Source organism: Drosophila virilis, unplaced genomic scaffold, assembly GCF_030788295.1.
Source record: "Drosophila virilis strain 15010-1051.87 unplaced genomic scaffold, Dvir_AGI_RSII-ME tig00001776, whole genome shotgun sequence".
In the NCBI taxonomy this organism is placed as follows: Eukaryota; Metazoa; Arthropoda; class Insecta; order Diptera; family Drosophilidae; genus Drosophila; species Drosophila virilis.
The window spans coordinates 60,496-78,965 of NW_027212859.1; the positions used below are offsets into that span (position 1 = coordinate 60,496).

General features: G+C 39.6%; 2 pseudogenes; both read left to right on the plus strand.

Moving 5' to 3' along the window:
• The first annotated feature begins 7,514 nt into the window (after positions 1 to 7,514).
• Positions 7,515 to 8,555, plus strand: LOC138911640 (uncharacterized; annotated as a pseudogene).
• A 729-nt stretch (positions 8,556 to 9,284) lies between these two features.
• LOC138911641 (uncharacterized) lies at positions 9,285 to 17,583 on the plus strand (annotated as a pseudogene).
• The last annotated feature ends 887 nt before the right edge of the window (positions 17,584 to 18,470 follow it).

The window sequence follows — 18,470 nt, forward strand, 5'->3', positions numbered from 1 at the left end:
TGCATATATATGAAGAGCATAGTACAACTTATATATGCAGCGTTTGGTCAACATATCTTGAAATTTTCCTATGGCAGCTATATGATGTAGTGGTCCAATTTTAATAATATTGTGCATATATATGAGGAGAATAGTAAAACTTATTTATGCCGCGTTTGGTCAAGATATTCTGAAAAACAAAATATTTGTTTATACAACAACTTAATTTTCTAACGATCGTTCTTATGTCACATATATGATATAGTAGTCCAATCTTAATTGCATTTTGCATATATATGAGGAGCATGCATAGCTAAAATTATTTATGCCTCGTTTGGTCAAGATATTTTGAAAATCACAATGTATTTTCATACAACGTCTTAATTTTCGACCGTCCGTTCCTATGACAGCTATATGATGAGTGGTCCGATCTTAATCGGACTTTGCGTATATATGAGGAGAATAGTAAAACGAATAAATGACGCGTTTGGTTAAGTTATCTTGATAAACAATATTTTTCATACAACTAAATTTTCTACCGATCGTTTCTATGACAGCTTGAAAAACATGGTTTTTTCCAACAACAATTTAATTTTCGATCGTTCGTTCCTTTGGCAGCTATATGATATAGTAGTCCGATCTTAATAGGATTTTGCGAATATATGAGGAGTATAGTAAAACTCATGAATGCCGAGGTTGGTCAAGATATTTTTAAAACAAAATTTTGTTCATACAACATCTTAATTTTCGACCGTCCGTTCCTACGGCAGCTATTTGATATAGAGGTCCGATCTTATAAGGACTTTGCATATATATATGAGGAGAATAGTAAAACTAATAAATGCCGCGTTTGGTCAAGTTATCTTGAAAAACAAAATATTTTTCTTACTTTTCGACCGATCGTTCCTATGGCAGCTATATGATAAAGTGGTCCGATGTCAATAGGACTTTGGCTATATATGCGTATAGTAGAACTAATAAATGCCGAGGTTGGTCAAGATATCTTGAAAAACAAAGTGTTTTTGCATACAACAACCCAATTATCGACTGATCGTCTATATGGCAGCTATATGATTTAGTGGTCGGATCTTACTAGGATTTTGCATATATATGGAAGCATAGTAAAACTTATTTATGCCGCGTTTGGTCAATATATCTTGAAAAACAGAATATTTTTTCATACAACAACTTAACTTTTGACCGATCGTTCCTATGGCAGCTATATGATACAGTGGTCTGATCTTAATAGGATTTTGCATATATATGAGGAGAATAGTAACACTAATAATTGTTGAGCTTGGTCAAGTTATCTTGAAAAACAAAATGTTTTTGCATACAACTTAAATTTCGACCGCTGGTTCCTATGGCAGATATATGATATGGTGGTGCGGACGAATAAATGTTGAGTTTGGTCAAGTTATCTTAAAAAACAAAATGTTTTTTTATATAATTTAATTTTCGACCGATGGTTCTTATGGCAGCTATATGATGTAGTGGTCCGATCTTAAAAGGATTTTGCATATATATGAGAATAGTAAAACTAATGAATGCCTAGTTTGGTCAAGGTATCTTGAAAAACACAATGTATTTTCATACAACATGTTAATTTTCGACCGTCCGTTTCTATGGCAGCTATATGATGTAGTGGTCCGATCTTAATAGGATTTTGCATATATATGAGGAGAATAGTAACACTAATAATTGTTGAGTTTGGTCAAGTTATCTTGAAAAACAAAATGTTTTTGCATACAACTTAATTTTCGACCGCTGGTTCCTATGGCAGATATATGATATAGTGGTGCGGACTAATAAATGTTGAGTTTGGTCAAGCTATCTTAAAAAACAAAATGTTTTTTTATATAATTTAATTTTCGACCCATGGTTCTTATGGCAGCTATATGATGTAGTGGTCCGATCTTAATAGGATTTGGCATATATATGATGAGTATAGCAAAACTAATAAATAAAATTATTTTTTATACAACTAAATTTTCTACCGATCGTGCCTATGGCAAGCAGTAGTAATCCAATCTAAATAGGATTTTGCATATATATCAGAAGAATAGTAAAACTTATTTATGCTGTGTTTGGCCAAGATATCTTGAAAAACAAAATATTTTTTTATACAACAACTTAATTTTCAACTGATCGTTCCTATGGCAGCTATATGATATAGTGGTCCGATCTGAAAAGGATTTTGCATATATATGAGGAGAATAGTAAAACTAATGAATGCCTCGTTTGGTCAAGATATCTTTAAATTCACAATGTATTTTCATACAACATCTTGATTTTCTACCGTCCGTTTCTATGGTAGCTATATGATGTAGTGGTCCGATCTTAGTAGGATTTAGCATATATATGAGTAGAAAATGCTGAGTTTGGTCAAGTTATCTTGGAAAACAAAATGTTTTTTCATATAACTTAATTTTTGATCGATGGTTCCTATGGCAGCTATATGATATAGTGGTCCGATCTTAATCAGATTTTGCATATATTTGAGGGAATAGTAAAACTAATGAATGCCTATTTTGGTCAAGATATATTGAAAAACACAATGTACTTGCATGCATCTTAATTTTCGACCGTCCGTTCCTATGGCAGCTATATGATGTAGTGTTCCGATCTTAATAGGATGGAGCATATATATGAGGAGAATAGTAAAACTCATTTACGCCGTGTTTGGTCAATATATCTTGAAAAACAAAATAGTTTTTCATACAATAACTTAATTTGCTACCGATAGATCCAATGGCAGGTATATAGTAGTCCAATCTTAATTGATTTTGCATATATATGAGGAGCATAGTAAAACTTATATATGCAGCGTTTGGTCAACATATCTTGACATTTTCCTATGGCAGCTATATGATGTAGTGGTCCAATTTTAATAGGATTGTGCATATTTATGAGGAGAATAGTAAAACTTATTTACTTTTCTTACAACTTACTTTTCGACCGACTGTTCCTATGGCAGCTATATGATAAAGTGGTCCGATCTCAATGGGACTTTGGCTATATATGCTCATAGTAAAACTTATTTATGCCGTGTTTGGTCAAGATATCTTGAAAAACTAAATATTTTTTTATACAACAACTTAATTTTCTACCGATCGTTCCTATGGCAGGTATATGATATTGTAGTCCAATCTTAATAGGATTTTGAATATATATGAGGGGCATTGTATAACTTATTTATGCCTCGTGTGGTCAATATATATTGAAAAACAAAATATTTTTTCATACAACAACATAATTTACGACTGGTCCTTCCTATGGCAGCTATATGATACAGTGGTCCGATCTTAATAGGATTTTTCATATATATGAGTAGAATAGTAAAACAAATAAATGCCTATTTTGGTCAAGATATATTGACAAACACAATGTATTTGAATGCATCTTAATTTTCGACCGACCGTTCCTATGGCAGCTATATGATGTAGTGGTCCATTTTTAATAGGATTGTGCATATATATGAGGAGAATAGTAAAACTTATTTATGGCGCGTTTGGTCAAGATGTCTTAAAAAACAAAATATTTTTTCATACAACTTAATTTTCGACCGATCGTTCCTATGGCAGCTATATGATATAGTGGTCCGATCTTAATCAGATTTTGCATATATTTGAGGGAATAGTAAAACTAATGAATGCCTATTTTGGTCAAGTTATATTGAAAAACCCAATGTACCTGCATGCATCTTAATTTTCGACCGTCCGTTCCTATGGCAGCTATATGATGTAGTGATCCGATCTTAATAGGATGGTGCATATATATGAGGAGAATAGTAAAACTCATTTACGCCGTGTTTGGTCAAGATATCTTGAAAAACAAAATACTTTTTCATACAACAACTTAATTTGCTACCGATAGATCCTATGGCAGGTATATAGTAGTCCGATCTTAATTGATTTTGCATATATATGAGGAGCATAGTAAAACTTATTTATGCAGCGTTTGGTCAACATATCCTGAAAACAAAATATTTTTTCATACAACAACTTAATTTTCGACTGATCGTTCCTATGGCAGCTATATGATATAGTGGTCCGATCTTAATCAGATTTTGCATATATTTGAGGGAATAGTAAAACTAATGAATGCCTATTTTGGTCAAGATATATTGAAAAACACAATGTACTTGCATGCATCTTAATTTTTGACCGTCCGTTCCTATGGCAGCTATATGATGTAGTGTTCCGATCTTAATAGGATGGAGCATATATATGAGGAGAATAGTAAAACTCATTTACGCCGCGTTTGGTCAAGATGTCTTAAAAAACAAAATATTTTTTCATACAACTTAATTTTCGACCGATCGTTCCTATGGCAGCTATATGATATAGTGGTCCGATCTTAATCAGATTTTGCATATATTTGAGGGAATAGTAAAACTAATGAATGCCTATTTTGGTCAAGTTATATTGAAAAACACAATGTACCTGCATGCATCTTAATTTTCGACCGTCCGTTCCTATGGCAGCTATATGATGTAGTGATCCGATCTTAATAGGATGGTGCATATATATGAGGAGAATAGTAAAACTCATTTACGCCGTGTTTGGTCAAGATATCTTGAAAAACAAAATACTTTTTCATACAACAACTTAATTTGCTACCGATAGATCCTATGGCAGGTATATAGTAGTCCGATCTTAATTGATTTTGCATATATATGAGGAGCATAGTAAAACTTATTTATGCAGCGTTTGGTCAACATATCCTGAAAACAAAATATTTTTTCATACAACAACTTAATTTTCGACTGATCGTTCCTATGGCAGCTATATGATATAGTGGTCCGATCTTAATAGGATTTTTCATATATATGAGTAGAATAGTAAAACAAATGAATGCCTATTTTGGTCAAGATATATTGAAAAACACAATGTATTTGAATGCATATTAATTTTCGACCGACCGTTCCTATGGCAGCTATATGATGTAGTGGTCCATTTTTAATAGGATTGTACAAATATATGAGGAGAATAGTAAAACTTATTTATGCCGCGTTTGGTCAAGATGTCTTAAAAAACAAAATATTTTTTCATACAACTTAATTTTCGACCGATCGTTCCTATGGCAGCTATATGATATAGTGGTCCGATCTTAATAGGATGGTGCATATATATGAGGAGAATAGTAAAACTCATTTACGCCGTGTTTGGTCAAAATATCTTGAAAAACAAAATACTTTTTCATACAACAACTTAATTTGCTACCGATAGATCCTATGGCAGGTATATAGTAGTCCGATCTTAATAGATTTTGCATATATATGAGGAGCATAGTAAAACTTATTTATGCAGCGTTTGGTCAACATATCCTGAAGACAAAATATTTTTTCATACAACTTAATGTTCGACCGATGGCTGCTGTATGATATAGTGGTCCGATTTTAATAGGATTTTGCATATATATGAGGACAATAGTAAAACTAATGAATGCTGAGTTTGGTGAAGTTATCTTGAAAAACAAAATGTTTTTGCATACAACTCAATTTTCGAGCGATGGTTCCTTTGGCAGTTATATGATAAAGTGGTCCGGACTAATAAATGCTGAGTTTGATTGAGTTATCTTGAAAAACAAAATGATTTTTCATACAACTTAATTGTTGACCGATCGTTTCTATGGCAGCTATATGATATAGTGGTCCGATCTTAATAGCATTTCGCATATTTTTGAGGAGATTGGTGAAACTAATAAATGCCGAGTTTGATCAAGATATCTTGATCAACAAAATGAATTTTCATACAACTTAATTTTCCACCGATGGTTCCTATGGCAGGTATATGATATAGTTGTCCGATCTTAATAGGATTTTGCATATATATGAGGAAATTAGTAAAACTTATGTATGTCGTGTTTGGTCAAGATATCTTGATAGGATTTTGCATATATATGAGGAGCATAGTAAAACTTATTCATGCCGTGTTTGGTCAAAATATCTTGAAAAACAAAATATTTTTTTATACAACTTAATTTTCTACCGATCGTTCCTATGGCAGGTATATGATATTGTAGTCCAATCTTAATAGGATTTTGCATATATATGAGGAGCATAGTATAACTTATTTATGCCTCGTGTGGTCAATATATATTGAAAAAAAAAATTTTTTTCATACAACAACTTAATTTCCTATGGCAGTTATATGATAAAGTGGTGCGATCATAATAGGATTGTGCATATATATGAGGAGCATAGTAAAACTTATTTATGCCGCGTTTGGTCAATATATCTTGAAAAACAAAATATTTTTTCATACAACAACTTAATTTTCGACCGATCCAACCAAAAATTTAACCGGTGTACTTGCGTAACAATATGAAAACAATTTCTTGCCATACTGTATATGTACGAGTGCATACCCAAAAATTTAACCGTTGTACTTGCGTACATCAAGACATATCTGCACACATAGGCTTCGCACCGTTGAACAAGAAGTGTATGCGCTTCTCCATTCTAACCTTCACCAATAACCACATACCCAAATATAAAAATAAGACACACAATTCTGAGTGGTATTTAGTTAATTAAGACCACACTGTGCAAATTCACCTGCATGTATTCACACACACACACGTCATATTATATGTCTATCGTTTGCTATTTTTCCTCCACAGCAGCTTCAAGATCAATTTATATATTTATTTTTACCAATTAATTGGCAAGTGCAAAAGGTAATCAAACATCAGGGTTGTAAAGTATCAAGATGTGTTTTCGATAAACAGATTCTGAGAAAGTTTTATATTTTTGTATGTTTCCACTTAGCCATTGAGCTGCGTTTACTTAATAAAATACAAACATATGCATTACTTTTTCTTATTCTTATAAAAATTTATAAATCGAATATCCGTGCGATTTTTCTTAAAAATAACAATTTATACAAGTAATTCTATGACAAAAAACCTTTCATTGAGCTGCGTTTAGAATAAACGTACATCTTGAGCTCAACAAGTAATAAGTAATAAGCATCAATTTTTTTTGCGCGATCCGTTGCCACTACACGGCCGCCTTGTCAAAAGAGAATTAATCCTTTTCTCTGGTGTTTCAATAAAGAAATAATTAGATTGTTTCTCAAGTAAAGAAAGCTAAATAAGCATCAATTTAGTAAATTGCTAGTAAAATAATTAAAATAAGAAAATAACAAAAAAGTAAACACCATTTCGGTAATTCCATTTAATTCTGAAATCTCGATTCCATCGTTCCTGTGCCATTTCTTATTCCGTTTTCGCTCGGCTGATTCAAATTATTTGTATTTGATCACATTTCACCTGGTTATTACAATTTTTGGCTCTGTGAAGAGCCTAGTATGCCAATTGGTGGTGATCAAAGCAGCCACAAGCTACTCACAGCACCGTCTGTAAAGGAGTCAAACCGACCTTTAACCTCACCTTGAGCAGTTTTCTGGAAACTCAAGGTCAAGAGTACCAGCACAACCGTCCGCAAGACTGTGAGTTGGATTCCAACAAGAAATATTACCCCAAAAATTGCCCGTTTGACTACGCAAAAAATGCAGAAGTCAAGCGAAATGGCACTGAACAACTTCGTTTCTATAACTGACCGACTAGGCCAGTTTGAAGTGAAGATCAATGACGCAGCGGACAGTGACGTGTCACTGTTCACTCACCAAGTCCGACGAGATCAGATTAAGACTTTAAGGGAAAAGGTAGAACGCGAGTACGAGTTATGTTCCAAAGCTCTCAACCAAGGCGTTTGCAGCAGCAGTGACCTGGTGGCTATGCAAGCTAAATATGATTACTCGTACTCCGTTTACGAGCGATGTGCGGTTCAACTAAGTGAAAAAATAGAAAGAGCCACGGCTTTAAATAGACAAGCTGAGCAAACCCCCTCCAACTTCTCCATGTCCAGGGGTTGCAGTCGCCCGCCATGCGACACTGAAGTTTTCAGTGGGGATTGCCTACGCTGGACTACTTTCCGAGACTTGTTTACAACGATTTATATTAACAATCCAAGATTGACGCCGGTGGAAAAATTGTTCCATCTAAATTGCAAAACCAGTGGTGAAGCTAGGGCAATTGTCTCCAAGTCCCCGCTCACGAGTGACGGCTTTCAGTCAGCGTGGGCGAGCCTGACGGAGAGATTTGAGAATAATCGACTATTATCAATTAAAAATTCTTTTCAATCTCCCCTCAGCAACACAAGAGTTTTGAGCCGCCCTTAAAGAGCTTCAGGGCACAATCCAGGAATGTTTAACGGGTCTCGACTTGTCCAGGGTGAGCACTGAAAATTGGGATTGTCTGCTTATTTTCTTGTGCTCCTCTAAATTGCCTAAGCTTACGCTGTCGTTATGGGAACAATCAAACAAAAGTCACAACACTGCAAGTTGTGTCAGAAGGAAAACCATCCCGTGCGTCTACGCCCTCGTTTTCTACAAATGTCCGTACCCGAGAGAGTTTTCGTCATTAAGCAACAAAAGTTGTGCTTAAACTGCTTCACCAGACAGCACCAGTTGTTTCACCACATAGTTGTTTCACGTGCAAGGGACGACACAACACGCTGCTCCGCCGTGACAGACCCAAGGTGCCCTCAGCTGCCACAACACCAATAGTTTTGAACCCTCCTTCGTCTATAGAGTCCACTTTTACTTCAACCCAAGCTTCCGTTCAAAACTACTTTTCCGCAAACTCACATGGTGTTCTCCTCGGCGCGGCTGTTATCCAAGTGTGTCATTTGGGCACAAAGTATACAGCTCGGGCATTAATCGACTCTGGGTCTGATTAATTGTTCAAATAGTTAAACTTCTTTATCAACCCGTTGACGCACAGGTCTCCGGTTTGAATCAAGCTGAATTGGATCTCCGATAAAGCCCAGGGTTCATATTGAAACCTCGGCTTATGTTCTTCCAAAGCTAGCAGGCAATTGGCCCTCCTACACCATCCCCCAAACCACTTTGGAAGAACTTCCAAATTAACACTTGGCCGATTCCTCTTTTTATAGGAGCTCACAGATAGATGTGCTTCTCGGCGCCGATATCCTCCCATCCATATTGTTAGGTGGCTCCTATCCAAACATATGTGGCACTCTCCTTGGTCAAGAAACGATTTTCGGCTGGATCCTTACAGGCCCCGTTTCTAAGACCAGTGCCAAATCGGTCGCATCCTTTTCGACTCAAGTCCCGCTGAATCCAAATGCGAGCTTTTATAAATTGCTCACAAAATTTTGGGAAGTGGAGAATATTCCAGTAAACCTGGAAAAGGAATCCGACATGTTTTGTGAGCGCAATTTCCAAAAAACCACTAAAAGGGATAAAAACGGCAGATACCAGTAATACCATTCAAGGTTTATCGCACTAGCTCAATTTCTACGAAATGAGAATCGTCTGCCAAAAAATACCCCCTTAAGGAGCAGTACGATGCGGTGATCCAGGAATATCTGGACATGCGACAAGTCCCTCCAAGCAATGGTTCGGATAACTTTTATCTACCACACCATGCTGTTCACAAGCCCGACAGCACCACGACCAAGCTCCACGTAGTATTTAACGCGTCCCACCTTTCATCGAATGGTAAAGGTCTGAACGATGTGCTACATGCAGGGCCCGTTCTGCAATCCGACTTAACCATTCAAATTATAAGATGGCGCTTTTTCCGATATGTCTTCATTGCCGATATCACGAAAATGTATCGGCAGATACTTATGCATCCCAAACACACGCCCTATCAGATAATTCACTTCCGAACAAGGGACAACGAACTTCGTGACTTCGAACTCAGCACAGTCACGTTTGGAGTTAACTGTGCCCAATTTTTGGCAATCCGGATACTACATCAGTTATCTGATGACGTTCGTTCGCTTTATCCCTTAGCAAGTCACATTATCGCAAACAATATGTATGTCGACGATGTACTAGCGGGAGCCCATACCAAATCAACGGCAGATCAAGCAATTGCAGAGCTCCGTAAAGCCCTTGAATCTGCCGGGCCCTTGCGAAAATGAACATCCAATGAAAAGGACTTGCTAAACCCGATTCAAACGGACCACTTGCTTCGCGCCTACTTCTTAGAGATCGAAGAAGCCTGTTCGGCAAAGACTCTCGGGATCAGATGGAAAGCTGACACCGATGAGTTCTTTTTCGCTCCATCCAAGCTAACAATCAAACAGTCCGTCTTCAAACGTAAAGTCCTTTCACAGATTGCCAAACTGTTCGATCCAGCAGGTTGGTCCAGTCATAATTCAGGCAAAAATATTCATGCAGGAGATCTGGCTCTAAGAACTGGGCTAGGACGATCCGCTACCTGAGAGTCTTCTCAGTAAGTGGAATTTATTTCTTCAAGAGTATCCGGGCTTCAGTGCGATTCGCATCCCTAGATGGGTTGCATTCCGCCATTTACGTGCGCACTGAGATGCAAGATCGCATCTTAGTACATCTCCTAACAGCGAAAACGAGGGTCGCTCCGGTCAAGACGGTATCCTTGCCACGACTAGAGCTGTGCGGAGCAGCACTTCTGTCCAAGTTATCCGCTCCACTCAGTCCCCAGCTACCTTCCGCTGGCGGCGACTGGTTCTATTGGACAGATTCCACAATTGTGCCAGCTTGGCTTCATAAGCCACCATGCGCCTGGACTACCTTTGTAGCAAACAGAGTCACAAAAAATACTCAGGCCACCGACTCCAATAAATGGTCCCATGTACGATCCGAGTACAATCCAGCGGACCTAGCGAGCAGAGGTGCCCCACCACAAGTGTTAGTCAACAACGAGCTGTGGTGGCACAGGCCAGAATGCTTATGCCTACCTTAGAACCAATGGGCCATTCCTTCAGATCCCCTCCCAGATACGACAATAGAGCAACGTACGATTAAAGTAAACCTCGCAAACACTGCTCCCTCATTTTCTTTCCTCGAGCGCTTCTGCAAGTTCGATCGAGCCCTGCGAGTGGTAGCATACATCTATCGCTTCTTTAAGCGTTGAAAACGATTGTCGCTCCCGTCAACTATTGAAATTGACAGCAACGAGTTTTCTTATGCACAAGAAAGACTTATTCTCCTGACCCAGAGACAAGCATACTCGTCAGAGTACACTTGCTTGAGCACGAAGATACAGCTCACTTCCAGCAAACTACTTAATTTCAACCCCTTTCTAGATGGTAAGGGAATTATTCGAGCATGTGTAAGAGCGGCCGAAGCACTCGGCTACGATGAGCGGCATCCAATCATGCTGCCATACACATGTGCATATTCGCGTCTCTTGACCGCTCTCACCCATCTTATATCCTTGCATGGAGGCAACCAGCTCATAATGCGTTTAATACGATCACAGTACTGGATTCCAAAGCTGAAGGTGTTGCTCAAATCCACAATCCATTCCTGCAAAATTGCGTCGTTCGAAAAAAGAAATTGCATACGCACCTCATGGGCGACTTGCGTGTGGAGAGAGTCACATTCTCTCATCCGTTCACTCACACAGGAGTCGATTTTGCAGGCCCCTTTGATGTGAAAAATTACACAGGTCGAGCCTGTCTTAAATTCAAAGGACTACGTGTGCGTCTCTGTGGGCTTCAGCACCAAAGCCATCCATCTAGAAGCTACATCTGACCTGACTACAGAAAAAATTCCTAGCGGCATTTGCGAGATTCGTGGCACGACGAGGGTGCCCAAGTCAAATGCATTCCGACAACGGCAAAACCTTTGTCGGAGCGGCCAAAGTCCTCTCGCGCGATTTTGTAGAAGTCATTACTAAAGAAGATAATCTTCCAGTTAATGACTGGCGTCTAGGTCGAATCCAAACGATCTATCCTGGCGACGACCAAAGAGTCCGAGTGGTCGACGTGTTAACAACCCGAGGTATATCCAAGAGACCTATCTCTAAGCTGATCCTGTTCCCGATAGAATCTAGTCTCCATTCTCCATCCAGTATAATCTCCAGTAAAGACTAGAATTCTAGATCCATAGGTCTGCGGACCATCCGTATAAAGCCGCATCAGTAATGTCTATTATGTTATTTTTCAACCTTTTTCACGTAACAGCACGATGTCTCCACGCCAACAACAAGGCCGATCCAAGAGCCGACCGGCAACGGAATCGTTCCTCCGAGCTATCCGTCACCCGCGTCGGTAAAGACAACGCTTGTTCGGCCATTATAAGTTCCAGGACCTCTATCTTCCAGCGAGAGGTGATGCTAAATCTCCGGCATCGAACTCCAACAAACCTCGTCAGCGAAAAACTGAACGAACATGAAATTCACCTCACTTACACTAATACATTGTAATGTACTCTGAAAAAAAGATTCGTAAAGTTCATCTGGAAGCTGTGCGGACGCCATACTACATCACATACAACTTAATTTTCGACCGATGGTTCCTATTGCAGCTATTTGATATAGTGGTCCGATCTTAATAGAATTTTGCATATATTTGAGGAGTATAGTAAAATTAATAAATGCCGACTTTGGTCAAGATATCTTGAAAAACAAAATGTTTTTAAATGCAACTTTATTTTTCACCGTTCGTTCCTATGGCAGCTATATGATATAGTGGTTTGATCTTAATAGAATTTTGCATATATTTGAGGAATATAGTAAAACTAATAAATGCCGAGTTTGATCAAGATATCTTAAAAATCAAAAAGGTTTTTCATAGAACTTAATTTTTGACCGATCGGTCCTATGGCAGCTACATAATATAGTGGTCCCATCCTAATAGGATTTTGTATATATATAATGAAATAAGCAAAAGTAATGAATGCCGAGCTTGATCCAGATTTCTTGAAAAACAAAATGATTTTCATACAAATTAATTTTCGACCGAGGGTTCCTATGGCAGCTGTATGATACACTGGTCCGGTCTTAACAGGATTTTGAACATATATGAGCAGTATAGTCAAACTACTGAACCCTGAGTATGGTCATGTTATCTTGAAAAAAAAAAACGTTTTTATACAACTTAGTTTTCGACCGATCGTTCCTATGGCAGCTATATGATATAGTTGTCCAATCTTAATAGGATTTTGAACATATATGAGCAGTATAGTCAAGCTACTGAACGCTGAGTATGGTCAAGATATCTTGAAAAACAAAATGTTTTTTTATAACTAAGTTTTCGACCGATCGTTCCTATGGCATCTATATGATGTAGTGGTCCGATCCAGCTGGTTGACATATGTGCTGCGTTCGACAGAAAAAATGACTTCTGAAAAGTTTATTAAGGACAGCTTTAAAACTGAGTTATTCGTTATTATCGACTCGGCTGTTAATGCTAATCAAGACTATATATACTTTATGGAGTCGGAGGTATCTCCTTCTATGCGTGTTATATTTAACGACAAAATTATTATCCCTTCTTCAAGGGTAAGTATAATGAATGCCGAGTCTGGTCAAGTTATCTTAAAAATCGAAGGAATCCCTCATCTTCATATACTCTGAAACTGTTGTCGTCTTACACGGTCCTTCTCCACTGCCTAGTTTTTTAACTTTATATCTACCATGATTCTTAACGTCCACCACCTTATATGGCCCCAGAAATTTCCGCTTTAATTTAATCCCGTACCATACTGAGTGCGCTTGATAGCTACTAAATCGTTTATTTTTTACTGAATATGCTTTTTTCTTTTTAGATCAAATTGCCTTCTGTTTTCATCTTGCAACTTTCGAATATTTTCCCGCGCCTGCTCGCGCATTACCCTTCGTTCGTCTTCCAACTCGTCGATCAAACTTTCTTTCACTAATTTATTTAACTCTAGATCGTCTGGTATACGCATTTCCAGACCTGTTAGAATACTGAAACGAGATACTTTTGTGCTCCTTGGTGCAGTCCGGTTCATCACTTGATGAACTCTTCCCAAATGTTTATGCCAACTGCCAGGACTATCATAACTTTGAAAGCATTGGCAGGACTATTTTATGCATTCGCTCCACCTGACCATTTCCTCGCGGTATTCCGGTAGCTATAAGCAGATGCGCTAAGCTTTGTTTCTTGAAATAGTCTTTAAAAAATCTGACGTAAATGCAGTACCTCTATCAGAAACTATTCGCTCTGGATTTCCAAACAGGACAGATTGCCTTGCTGCGGGTGGGGTACAACCACACAAATTTGGAGAACCCATCTACCACCACTAGAATGTGGTTATAATGTTTGCTGGTTAGCTCCATTGGCCCTACGTGATCTTTCAGGGTCAGAAATCTTTCCCTTTTCCCAGTTTTAGCATTTATAATAATGCATTCTATGCAACAATCTACGGTTCGGGCTACTTTCTCCTTTAGTTTTGGTATAAAATAGTTTTTCTCTTAACGAGATCCTGAGTTTTTTTAGCGGAAAAATGACCCTGCTTGTGTGCAATACGAATGATTTCAGTTTCCATTTGACACGGCACAACAATTAACTCCCAATTCGGGTTTTTATACAAGATTTTGTTTTCAATGTAGAAATCTTCATACTTTTCCTCAACAATTTGGCGTACTATCTTTGTCCATTTATCCCCCAACTGTGCTTCTCTCAAACGATGTACCAAGCTACCGGTCAACACATAGCAGGAAACACGGCTAAGGGCATCAACGTGATGCATTTTGGAACCAGAGCGATGCTCAATTTCATAGTCGAAGTCTTGCAAGTACATTGTCCATCTGGCTACACGCAAAGGCACATCTTTTTTCCTCATCGTCATGGTAAACGCATTACAATAGTTTATGATTTTAAACTTTAACAAGCATACTCTACCAAAAACAAACTTGCATCCTTTCGCAAAATGTCGAACAACGGTTTTGCAATTACTGCGTACCCCTACGAACCTACGAAAATAGCATGTCAGTTCCAAAAATCGCTGAATATCCTTTTTATCCCAGGGTTGTAGTGCCCTTTTCCGCTATATACCCTAAGAAGCTAACTTTCTCTTGCAACAGTTGACACTTCGACCAATTTATGCGTAGACCATTCTTTCCTGCAACTTGCAACACTATTTTGAGCTTCACCAGTCTCTCTTCAACATTGCTGTTCGGAATTATGACGTCGTCCATATAAACGACCGCATCATTAGTTTGGATTCATTCTCGCATAATTCCCATTATAAATCTAGTGATTTAACACACATTTAAAACAAGAAAAAGTATTTTTGGGACAGTCATTTATTACATGTACGTCGGCACCACATTTAAAACATTTACGGCATTTGTTTGCTTGAAAGTATTGGCCCACGGTAGGCTGTCCATTTGCAATTGTCGATCCAGGCTTACTGGGCGGTGCGCAAGAACCACGAACTTTCTGATAGGTTTCTATCTGAGCTTTCAAGTGTCTGCGTTTCTTTTCGCGTTGCGCAGTCTGCTCATTGACTCAAAACTGCAAGGTTACCAATGAGCGAAGAGAGAGCAATCAGAATTAACGACCGCTGCGCGTTGTTCTCTGTCGCTCGCCTTCTATTGCTATTTGTAAGTTGCTGCCTACTCTCGTCATCGGCCCGTTACCTCCAGCAAAGCAGTGGTAATTAATAAGTTGCAAAAAGGCTTGTAACTACACATTTTGGTGACCCCGACGGGATTTTTTTCTTCTTTCTTTATTACTCTTTCGTTTGCCTTCTGTAAGCATTTGTTTTATGATTTCATTTTATAATTGCATTGCGCATATTACAAAAGGTTGTGCGTTAAGTGCTGTGAGCCTCAACATAAAGTCAATTTAACCAAGTTTCTCTAATAACTGTACTTAACCACATGCTTGTGCATATGTATACAGTTTGTCGTACATAGACGCAAAATCGCCGTTAATCATTGCGCGCTTTAACCGGCTATACGCTATCTCGCTCAAACAAACAATTGTGCGCGCAAATTTTGTTTTGTAGTTCGGCTGTGTGAACTTTGTTGTGCGCTACATTAGCAATGTTCAATTTAACCAAGTTTCTCCAATAACTGTACTTAACCACATGCTTGTGCATATGCATACAGTTTGTCGTACATAGACGCAAAATCGCCGTTTATCGTTGCGCGCTTTAACCGGCTGTACGCTATCTCGCTCGAACAAACAATTGTGCGCGCAAATTTGCTTTTGTAGTTCAGCTGTGTGAACTTTGTTGTGCGCTACATTAACAATGTTTTATGAAGGTGCAAGTGCAAATGAAAATAAGGCGACATCTGCTAATCAAGTGGCAGTTTGAACACAGGCTGCAGTTCATAAAGTAAAGATTAAGAATTTGTTGATCGAGTCAATAGATTGTCCGTACGACTTCGCGATGTTGATGACTACGAGCTGCAAGGTTACATATGTATGGCATCTGACTTGCAGGCGAAATTTGTAACAATCTATGATAGTTTGTTGGATGTGAGTCAGGTCAGCGTTGAAGAGGCGGCTACGAGTGTCCCTTCAACGCGAGCGCGGAAATCGAAGCAAGATTCAGCAGACTCTACATTGCTCCACTTTCAATTCCGCCGCAGCCGATGATCCGCGCTCTATTGGCTCAACTTAAATTGCTGCAGTTTAGTGGAGGCTACACAGAATAATCTGACGTCTCGAATATATTCACCACGGTCATTGATAAGGATCCGTATTTGACCAACATTGAAAAACTTCAGCGACTACGGTCATGCCTCAAAGGAACAACGCTGGATACAATTCGCTCGTTGGAAATGTCAAAAGCTAATTATGCTGCCGCCTGAGAACTGCTTGATACGCGTTTTAATAACTTCATACCATCATGTGAGCGGCTTATAGCTTTCATTGAGAAGCGTTGTCAAAGGCTGGAAAATGCGGATCACGCGACGGCAATGTACATGCCTGGCTCCCAGGTGGGCCAGAAAAACAGTAGTAGAAGAATGTTTGTGGTGACCAAGAATGGAACATATGCATATGTATTTTGTGAAGCCGCAGGCCACTCCATTGATAAATGTCTGCAATTCGCAAAATTATCACCCTCGCTGCGCCTTAATGAAGTGAAACGGCTTGCGGTGTGCCTTAATTGCCTGCAAAGGGGACATCAGCTGAGAGTCTGTGGTTCCAGCACTTGCAGAGTCTATGGAGGCAAACATCATAGCCTGTTGCATCTTGGCAACACAAGCAGTCACAGCATTACTTCTAGCTCACACAATGTTCAAGAAGCCGAAACTTATACTTATCTCAAAACATCCTGCCGGCGACTGCGTCGTCTCCCCATCGACCAGTATCTTCAGCACGATGTCGTCCTACTTGCCACTGCCATCATCAATGTAAAAAATCGCTCCTTGGTGTCCTGCAGTGCGATGCTCGACTCTGGGTTGCAATTGCACATCATCACCTCTCGTCTTGCTCATCAGCTCCAGCTGCGCAAGTTCAAGTCCACAGCAGTCGTCTCTGGCATTGGTGATGCAGCGTTTTCGTCAGATGGTTTTTTGGTAAGCTGTAATGTCCAATCTCGAGTGTCTGAATGCTCCACATGCATCCCGTCATTGATTGCACCATCCATCACCGATAGTCAGCCTGGCTTCACTCTTGACCCTGCATCGTGGAACATTCCGTCAAACATATAACTAGCTGATCCTGAATTCTTCAAATCTCCGCAAATCGACATGTTGATCGGACCCAGTCTGTTTTTCGATCTGCTCTGCGTTGGCCAGATCAAACTAGCTGCTGGACTGCCGATACTGCAAAAGACTCGCTTTGGTTGGGTCGCGATTAGAGGCGACTGAGGAAGGGAGGGGGAGGGAGGGGCTTAAGTGGGAGGGGGCGAGTATTCAAACCAGACCAAGCCTAGCTCTATTTCTGCATGCCTACACTACCGGACCGTGGCCTCGTACCAACTACACAACCCAAACTCTTTATCGGGCCGTGGTCTCGTACCACTACCCTATGGGGCCGGAGCCTCGCGCCAACTACACTATCGGGCCGTGGCCTCGTACCACTACTCTATCGGGCCGTGGCCTTGTACCACTACTCTATGGGGCCGGAGCCTCGCGCCAACTACACTACCGGGCGTGGCCTCGCACCAACTCCACTACCCAAACTCTCTATCGGGCCGTGGCCTCGTACCACATGCTCCTGATCGAGGTTAGGTCGAACACCGGTTAATTCCGATGTTAAGGTAAGCCAGGTTACCAGAAAGCAAAGAATTGTCCGGTTTCTTCTCGATAATCATAGCATATGCACTTTATTCACTCCTCGCTTATTGCTACTTTATAGTACCTCACGAACTAAACCCTGCCGCACTGTTTTCTGGAGCCCTAGCGTTCCGCTGTACACTCTATAACCTTCCTAGTCTCACAATGCACGTCTACCCTTAGCGTTCGTTCCCAAGTCCGCGCGATCGCAGGCAAGCCATGCGCTTGCCTCGGCCGCTCAACTTCGCAGCGAGCTTTCATAACTTCGCCTTGGAGCTTTGGCTCTTCGCCGCTGAATTGGAGTTGCGCTCTCGAATGCGGTGTTGAGCAACCGATCAACAACGCACGGTTGCTGCGGCGGCCGGCGGTTAAATTCAAAATTAACTTTCGTGGCTCCTGGCCTCCGTACTCACTAATATAATTGGTGATTATAATATAATTAATACACTGCGGATTATAATATTGTCGGCTCCTTGCCT